An 8,419-nucleotide genomic window follows, 5' to 3' on the forward strand; every position below is an offset into this window, starting at 1 on the left:
TTGTGTCATGACAAAAAAGCAGAGGCTGGACACACACACACACACACACACACACACACACACACACACACACTCCCGGGATTGTTTTTGACATTAGCCTCATTCATTTTCAGGCTCACACACGCAGAAGTGTCACTTTTGTCTGATGAAGTGCTCAGGCGGCAGTTTTTACAGCCGGCTGAAAACGAACAGCAACAGATGGTTGCAAGAAGAGGACGAGGAGGAGGCTGAAGAGGGGGAGAAGGATGGAGAGCGTGACGGCGATCGTTAGCGGGACCAAGGCGGAAAGAGGACGCCTCGGGCGGCCGTTTGGTCAAGTTTTTGCGCATCTGCCGCAATCCGTCCGGTGCGGGCGCGTCCCACGTAACCGCGCCGACGGCCGAGCTCCGCGTCACGTCAGGCTTTTCAAAGCGTCATCGTGAGACTCACCAAGTTCAAAACGTCGCGGGTCGTCGAGTCAGATCGTCCCGCGGCTACAACCGAGCTTAGTTCGCATTTAGCGGCCCGAGTGGTCGCCTCCGCGCAGAGATACAAAACGGGGAATCCCTCGCCACTGCACGCTGCCTTGACACACGACTTTCATTGCTCCCGTAAGCGCGGTCGCAACTCAAACAAGCAACTTTGCCACCTCCGAGCGCGGATATTATTTGACTGTCGTTATCATCGTTACCGGTCTACGCGTGCCGCTGCACCGTTTGGAGTTATTCGTTGCTTTCGAGGTGGAAGCACCACATGGAGGTTATTTGGCGCAAGCGTTAGCGCGCGAAGGGCGGTTCCCGCGCTCCGGGCTCCAGGTCTGAAGGTGTCAACGTCTTTCTTTGCTCTCATGTAGTTGACGTGCCAGCGGGTGGACAGCGGATGAGCCGCCATGTCGATGGAAGGCGTGACGCCGGGTGTCGGCTAACAGCCTGAGTTTAGCATCAGACGTGGGGGAGGGCAGGATCCGGTGACCATATGTTGACTATTTATGACCGGCTAACTGTCCTCCTCCTCCTCCTCGCTCTCCATCTCACACAAGATGGCACCCGCACTAACACATTCCTGACTGCATTCCTAGAAATGGCCGCCCGCGCAGGCCTCACTCTGCTCAAACGTCAAGCATCTTCCCGCTGTCGGCCAGCCCCAACTACGCTCATTTGATGCGGATTTCAACGACGACTTCATCCATGGTCCGCTTCGCTCATCCAACCAAATGTTTGGAGGCGGCGGAGATCATCGAGCGTGATCCGATTTCACGTCGAGCCCCAAACGTCTCGTGAATCTGAGCGTCGCGCAGAAGAGGATCGTCAAGGTCGGTTCATGCGTCCATATTTTGGGGACGATTTTGTCCGCTTACTCAAGACTCTACCGTTGTTGTTACGTGGATGCTTTGCGAACGTGCAACGCAGATCAAGTTGGGTCGAACGCCGGCGTCTCCCGGCAACGGGAAGTCGACACGAGGAAGAGTCGCGGGAGACGGCTTGGCTTCGTCCAGCTCACACTCAGCTGCCGGCCACCATCCTCCACACTCGCACTCTCTTGACACCGGCGAGTGAGCGGAGCGCACACGATGAGCGCTCGACTTTTTGAAGAATGCCGACTGCACACGTTCGTTCGTTCCGACTCATTTGTCGGCAACTTCCTCGACTCCTCCTTTCCCCCCTCCCCGTTGCATCGTCTCCCTCTCGCGCTCCCCCGCCTCCATCTTGTTTTCCCAGCTTACGCGTCGGCGCGCGCGCACGGTGGAGTTGGAGTTTGGAGCCGGCGTGATAAAGTGTTGAGATATCATCAGACGTGTGTCAGCTCCACTGGGCGGTGAGGGAGTGGGCGGGGGGAGGGGCGCAAAGGCCTTACGCAAAGCCAACCGGTGAGGAAAATGTCTGCCGGCTGTCAGCCAATCAGCTCGCAGATTCCTTCACGCTGCGCACACACACACTCCTGCTGCCTTTAAAACACACACGCACGCACACACACACAGGGATGTAGTCATCCGTGCTGATGAATGGAAGTAGGTAGCGCCAAACACGCCAATAATGATGTTTTTTTTTTTTTTTTTTTTTTTTAAAAAAAAAACAATCAGCCAGTGAACTCAGAGGGCAAGGCACGATTGGCAAATGGGGGGCATGATGTGTGTGTGATTGGGAGAGGGGGGGGGGGCAGTTCAGTGGCAATGGAGGGAAAGAATATTTACCTGCAAAGAAAGGCTCGCTCGCTTCTTTGGGTTGAGCGTCTGCAACCGCCGCTCACACTGCGGAAAGAGCACACAAACACGTCAGTACAACACCAGCACGCACAGGTATGAAGACACGCCCCGTGGGCGCGGCATGACCATCGAGGGAGTGAAATCCGAGGCGGGCTCGGATGTATGTTTTCAGAGGCCTTCGCGATTGCAGCGGCCGCTGCCTGTCTGAGAGTAGCGCGGTGCTCGGGAGTCGCGCGGGGAAAACGCAAGATCTTCGCACACTGCCGCCATGTCGCCAGGAGACGTTTAGCCGTCATCAAATGCCCACCGACATAAGCCGAGACACACGCACTCCGTACGGGCAGGCCAAATCCAAGGAAAGCCAAAGTCTTTCCTCGGCATAGTCCGGCCCTTTACGAGGCCCGCTGGGGAAAGCGCGCGCTTCCTGCGCACGCCTCGCGCCACCCCGTGCCTAACTTTGGCCACACTCAGGATTTGTACGTTTCCGGTGGGCTGACTTTTGCTTTCATGAAGTCCGGACCGTCGCTTGTGTGCGGCACGACGACATTCCAAGCCGTTCCGCTGCTTTGCATGGTGACGATGGTGACGATGATGATGATGCAGGGTAGCTCGAGAAGCTAAACCAGCCCCAAAGTCCTTTTTGGCAGATTTTGCCGTACACGAGACAAAGCACCGGTGGGTATGACAGCCGCAAAACCATGAAAGAGAGCCTCATCAACAACGCCGATGGGAGACGCTCATCCAAGTCAAGATGAGCAAGCGGAGGACGCAGAGAGCGATAATCTGGATGGAGGGATGAGGGCAAGTGGAGAGGATGGATTTGGGGAGGAGAGCGAGATTAAGAGCTTAGCACCGGGCTAATTACGGCACGTCAAGATGGGGGGGGGGGGGGGGGAGATAAAAAAATTGGAGTGGCATCTTCACGCCAAGTGGCTAGCCGGAGAAAGGCCATCCTAACGCGAAGCTAAGTGGCGAGCCGCGAGCGAGAGAAGCCGCTGCTGACAACAAGTTTGAACTTGACTCTCAGCGGCAGCGGCGGCACTCCGAGAGCAAAAGAAGAATGTCTTCCTCCTCTCCTTGCCCAAAAGCAAGGACCCAGCATTCAAAGTGCTGTTGGAAGGAAAAGTCTGCCAATGACAAGGCGCCTCCCATACACACCCCCAAGCCTCCGAAGGCGTCCTCTGCTGAGTGGTCAGATGCTCGGAGGTGACATGATGCCACAAAGAAGAGGAGAGGAATGCTGCTGGGATGCACCGCAGCACGTCCACACATGACGGCAAACACCAGCGGGAGGGAGGGAAGGAAGGAAGGAAGGAAGGAAGGAACGAACGAAGATGAGAGGAAGGGAAGCAGGAGCTAGCGAGAAAGGAGAGCGGAAGGAAAGAGGACAGGTCCAAGAGTGCAAACAGGAAACGGTGGAGAGAGGGATGAGAGGATGCCAAAAGCAGGCAACGAAGGCTGAACAAACGTCGAAAAGGAGGAAAGAAGGCAAGAACAGAAAATGTGCAAGGAAAGAAGGCAAGATGAAAAGAGGAGAGGGAGAAACCAGAAAAGGGGACGGTTTGTGTTTGCCACGTTTGAGGCCAAAAGCGCTCAAGTTTGAGTCAGGCGGATGTGACCTTTGACATCTGCGCATCATCCATCATTCGCTGCAAAGTGTGGGCGGCACAGAGCGGCGCGAGTGACGAGAAGAATCCGGTCGGACCGGATGTGCGGCGCCCCGCCCGCCTGCCCGAGCATCGCCAACGCGGTCGCTACGTGCCCCGTCGTCCGCCACTTCAAAACGGACCCTTTCGAAAGAAATGCCAAGAGGTGACAGTCCCGACGATGTCACGTCAAAGGCATCCTCGCAGGGCCGGGGAGCTAGCCCGTCACCATGTCGCAATTTAACGTACTCCGATTGGTTGATTCCCCGCCCCCCCAAAATTCGAGTTCATCGAGTAAAACGCTTTGGTCCCGTTTGTCGTGTCGTGCACACACGAAAGCATCTCATTCATCAGCATCTCCCTTGAAAATGATGTCATTATTCATTTGGACAAGATTGTTTTTTTTTTTGGGGGGGGTGCTTCTTATAATTGCTATTAAGTCGAGTGGTCCCGATCCAATCTCGGCGCTGATCCCGTGACTTCCAGATGATCAGTATTGTGGGGATTTTTAAAAGTCAACAATATCATTGGGAGTTGAACCACTCGGACTCCGATGCGAAAAAAACCCACACAAATGTTTTTCATGTGATGAGGACATCCCTACTACGGACGAAGCCGGCCACGTCCCCGCCCAAAGTCGACGGATCCAAGGTAGCCAATGCGCGGCCCGTCGCCGCGGCCTGCCGAGAGCGCACTCACCCGCAAAGCATCCCTCCCTGCCGGCGGCGCCACCAACACAAAGTCCACTTTTCAAGCGGCCGACGGAATAAAGGGCTTGTCCAAACGGCGGTCATTAAAGACCGCCGCTGACATCATGGTGAGCATCATCAAGAGGTGGCCAACGTGTCGCTTGCTGTATAACGACACGCACTCGCACCCAACGTGCGGCCTTCTGCCATTGCGCACGTGGCGCAACGGTTGGTTGGGGGTGGGGGGGGGCGGGCGAACGGGGTCCTCGGGAGACATCAACGTGCCGAGCAGCTGTCTCACTCTCACCGACAGGTGCCGCCGACAGCCTCCACGCACACTAACGGGTCCCCGGCAGCGCGGTGACCGACATCCGGAATCCCCGACTCCGTTTTTCATCAAAATACAGCAACGACTTCCAAATAAGAGCTTTCGAGCGCACCCGAACACATGTTCACCAACGTTAACGCAATGCGAACACGTTTCCTCAATCACTCGAATGGCGCCGTCTTTGTCAACGCGGAGACATTTTTGGAACAAAACCAAACAACGTCACGATCATCCGCGGCTCCAATCGACACACTCACACGGCACAGCTGCACGACAAGGCACACGTTCATGTGCAACAGCTGCCACCAACGCGCCGCCCGCATACGTGCGAGCGCAATCGGCGAATGAGCGCGCAACCGCTTCAATCGCCGTCATCTCGTCATCCGCACGGACACGAGCGCAACCTCGCGTGTCGATCGTCGTGCGGCAGGCCACGATGTCACTTGCGACTGAGCATTTGGAGCAAAACAAAGATGCGCTAACAGGTGTCAGCGCGAGCCGGCGAGCAACCGCAAGATGGTGGACGTGCGGGTCACGTGAGCTCAACTTCTGACTCGCGTGCCTTGCTCCCTCGGTCCTCACTCGCGCTTCGTGTTTGCTGGCCGTCTTTTCTTTGCGCCAATGGCCGCCGGAGGCCAAAGTACAAGGCCGCGCTGCCATCCTGCGTGGGACAGCCCCCGAGGGCGTGTGCGCTTGCGGCGGCCCTTTTGGGAATCATTCACTCCTTCTTCCCCAACCACTACACTGGAATGCTGACATAGGTGACCGACATAGTTCCGAAAACAAAAAAAGAATGAAACATATTTGTAGTGAGGAGGTTGTCGCGAACGAGTGAACAAATGTTTGCAAACGGGGTCGCAAAAATCTTTCCGTGCCATTGGTCATGCGCCGAGGATCAAACGGTGCCCCCAATAAAGCAAAAGTACAACCGGGTGATGATCAAATTCATTGCCAGCTAATTAGATCATTGCTTCACCATTTCGAGACCTCGTTTGCCTTCAAATTGCCTCTCCACAGTCGCCATCAGACGCCATCTCTGTTGTCGTCTATGAAAACAGCCTTTGTGGGTTCCCAAACATCTGCCATTACTTTGAGAAACGAGTCGTGGCCATCTTCCGATGGCCGTTCCGAACCAAAGCAGTACGTCAATCACAATTGAATGATCTTTGTGCGTTGACAAATTGAAACTAATTCATAGACAGATGAATGGATGATGAAGATCATTGCGAGTTGCGTCTCGTTGGAGATGTCCTGATCATTGGAGCCGGTTTTTCTCATCCACTTCATTCACTGGCCATCGTCAATTCTTTTTTTTGACAGTTTGGGAAACACCGCTTGGACTTTGCCAACCTCTCTTACGTGCCCGAGTGAGCAAAACGCGTACTGACGCGCGCACGCATCGACAAAGTTGGAGCAACGACATCACTTATCGGCACGGCAGAGATGCTGAAATAACACGCTGGCATCCTTCACTTCCTGTCTGGAGAGGAAGCAGGAAGTGGCTGGGGGACTCTGTTTCTTCTTCTCTCTCTTTTTTTTTTTTTTTGATGCCTCCCCCTCCTCAACCGCGACGTCACCCATGGAGCCTTCCTTGGCGATGCTCACAACAGCTAGAAGAAGAAAAAACGAGCCAAGAAAAGTCCCCAAGGACGATGTGTCCATCTTAAACTGAGTGCACTGCAACTGGCCTCTGCCTTCGCGCACGCGTGCGTCCGTGCGTGTTGGGGCGTGGTCGCAGACCGGGTTTCAGTTCAGTGAAAAATCCTGTGTGTGTGTGTGTGTGTGTGCACCTCCAGGCAAAACACACACACACACACACACACAAACCTGAAGAGTCTGTGTGCGTGTGTGTGTGTGTGTGAGATTTTCCCATGGGAGTGTTATTGTCATTTGGACAAAAAGTTGAATGGAGTTTTATAGCCACACCTGCAACAATATACACCTGAGACCACGCGCCTCCCCGCACAAACGTGCGTGCGCACACACACACACACACACACACACACACACACAGAGCAACAGTCCTTTCATTTGAGTCGAACTTCTGTCGCGGCCATCAGTGCTGATGACAAAAAAAAAAATGACAAAGTGCGGCAAATCTAAATGGCTCGGGGGTGTCCCGGCCGTCGGGAGGGAGGACTTTTGGACATGGCAGTCATCGATGGCTACAATCGGATCTTGCAATCGGACCCCCACACTGCTCAGTAGGAAATGTAAGCATCAGTCTATGTGTGCGTAGTGTGGGGGCATGCTGGTGCTGTCTGCGGTCGCCGTGGTAACAAGGTGTGTCCCGTGTTTGTAGAACAAACAATGGTACCTTTTCACTGGAGGGAGGGGCTGCGTGTGCACGCATTCCTCTTCTTTTCTGACTGTCTGTCTGCGTGTTAATCAGTGAGGTCACCAGCGTGTGTGTGTGTGTGTGTGTGTGTGAGAGAGAGAGAGAGAGAGATTAGCGCGCGTAATGGGGATTAGGCGATTTAAGCACAACAACGCAATCGACAAGTGACACACAAGTTGCAATCACACACAAACTATCCAATCAATCGATCGATCGGCATGGTAATGAGCCGGCATTGTATCATTGCTGCTAAGAAGCGCCCGAATCATTCGCCTCGGCGCGAGCTCGCCGGTGCGGCCGCAATCAGCTTGCCATCGGCCAATCGCGGCGAGGACGACTCCTTAAGTGTTGGAGCTCACCGATGACCACTTCATGCTGACGGGACGTGGCATCGATGCACATGAAAAGTGAGCGCATCCCACATTCGGGCTTCCAAGTCCAAGAAAAGAAAAGAAATTGGCCTCCGCCCCCGCCCAAAAATCAATCAATCAAAACCACAACTCGGGTCATTCTTCTCTCATCTTACACAATTTTCTTTTTCCACTCATTGATTGAGGCCCCATTTTATGGAATTCAAGCATCATTCAAGTACCGTTTCTAGTTGCCACAAACACACTCCCATTTCAGGTGCTACTTGCTGGAAAAAAAAAAAACGACCGCTGCACGTCATTTTGTTTTCTGCTCGGTATGTGGACGGCCAAGTGAGAATTTCAATGCCCAAATGATGATGAGCACTTCAGCTCCACTAACCACAAACACCGGCGTCACGTCATGAAGGACACGAAGCAAATAGCAAGATGCAGCAAACACGCAAAGGGTCCGTCTGTTCTTGGTCAAAGTCGCTCAGCTAAACGTTGATGTTGCCGTTGGGACAGTTTCATTTGGATTCAAGTATCCATCTCACTTGTGTCCTCCTCCTCCTCCTCCTCCTCCTCGTCCGTCAGGAGCCAGCTGACAAAAGTGTTTAGTCAGCAACGGCTGGCGGGTGGGCGGGGGGAGTCGCCTTTGAGGCCGGCTGCTACTCGGCCGGCCTTTTTAACTCTTTGCGGCGCCTCGACTTCCTGCCACAGAGCGGGCGGGCTTTTGTGCCGAGGCGTCGCGCGGAGGTCGGACCTGTTGCGCCGGATGCCTGGCGTGCTGCAGGCTCAGCCGGCGCGCTCGGGCGTGGCCCCACGCCGCCGTCGAAGAGCGGCTCGGGGCACTGATAGACGGCGAGGCAGGGACCGCCCGCCTACC

General features: G+C 54.7%; 1 protein-coding gene across 1 annotated transcript in view; it reads right to left on the reverse strand.

Annotated features, from left to right (window-relative positions):
* rreb1a (ras responsive element binding protein 1a) overlaps positions 1–8,419 on the reverse strand; it is a 24,390-nt gene that overhangs the window by 11,053 nt on the left and 4,918 nt on the right. Inside the window, 1 exon segment of the mRNA XM_019890062.1 lies at positions 2,171–2,227. The gene's annotated coding sequence lies outside the window, so the exon portion shown is untranslated.

Source organism: Hippocampus comes, unplaced genomic scaffold, assembly GCF_001891065.2.
Source record: "Hippocampus comes isolate QL1 unplaced genomic scaffold, H_comes_QL1_v1.1 scaffold185, whole genome shotgun sequence".
Taxonomy (NCBI): Eukaryota; Metazoa; Chordata; class Actinopteri; order Syngnathiformes; family Syngnathidae; genus Hippocampus; species Hippocampus comes.